Below are 1,261 nucleotides of genomic sequence, written 5' to 3' on the forward strand. Positions count from 1 at the left end.
ATCCTCATCCATCATCATCCTTATTCTCATCATCATCAACCTCATCCTTATCCTACTTATCATCACTCATTCATCATCATAGTCCTCATTATCATCATCATTGCCATTATCATCCTTATCATCATCCTCATTACAATCATCATCTATCATCATCATCCATCATCATCCTTGTCCTCATCTTCGACCACATCATCATCATCATCCTTATTAATCATCATTATCAATCATCATCCTCATCATGAGGATGATAATGAAGAGGATGAGGACGACAAGAATGAAGATGAGGATGAGGGGCAGACTTGATGTTTCTCATCATTCGTCATCATTTACCTCATCAACATCATTCTCATCAATCATCCTCATCATTATCACGATCACCCTCATCAACGACCATTATCATCAATCATAATCATCATCATCCTAATCCTTCTCCTTATTATCATTATCCTCACCATCCTTGTCAGCATCATTTTCTTCCTCATCATTATCCATCATCAATCATCATCTACCTCATCATCTTCCTTCTCCTCATCAGCTGCATCATCCTCATCCTCCTCATCATTATTCTTATCTTAATCACCATAATCATAATCATCATTACCATCATCCTCACTATCATCATCATCATCGTCATCATTACCATCATCATTTTCATCATTATCCCCTTCATCATCAGTCACTACCATCATCATGAGGATGATGAAGATGAGGACGACGAGAATGAAGATAAGGACAAGGGTGAGAGATGATTCTCATCATTCATCATCATCATCATCATCATCATCATCATTCTTATCAATCATTTTCTATCATTCTCATCACCATCATCACAATCATTATCATCAACAACCATTATCATCAATCGTGATCTCCATCATCTCCTTCCTCACCATCATCCTCATCATCTTTCTTCTCATCATCATCAACATCCTCCTTATAATTGGGAATATAATGAGGATGCGGATGACAATAAGGAAGAGGATGATTATAATAATAATGACATCAGTATATTAAGAATAACAGTACAAACGCTAATATTAATGTGAATTATAAACTATGAATTTTTCAAAACGCATAAGAATAATGATATACTATATTAATAATATTACATACAACAACATAATAGTATACTAATGATGATGAAGAAAAATGTAGTGTAGAAAGATTAAATTTAAATAGGTAAACATTTCCTTTAATTTTGATTGTCGTAGTCTTGGAATTCGGTGTGTTGACGTCATCATTCCAAATTTGCTTGGGAGGT

This window comes from Anneissia japonica, unplaced genomic scaffold (assembly GCF_011630105.1).
Source record: "Anneissia japonica isolate Jap-2015-1 unplaced genomic scaffold, ASM1163010v1 scaffold287667_len26359_cov106, whole genome shotgun sequence".
NCBI lineage: Eukaryota > Metazoa > Echinodermata > Crinoidea > Comatulida > Comatulidae > Anneissia > Anneissia japonica.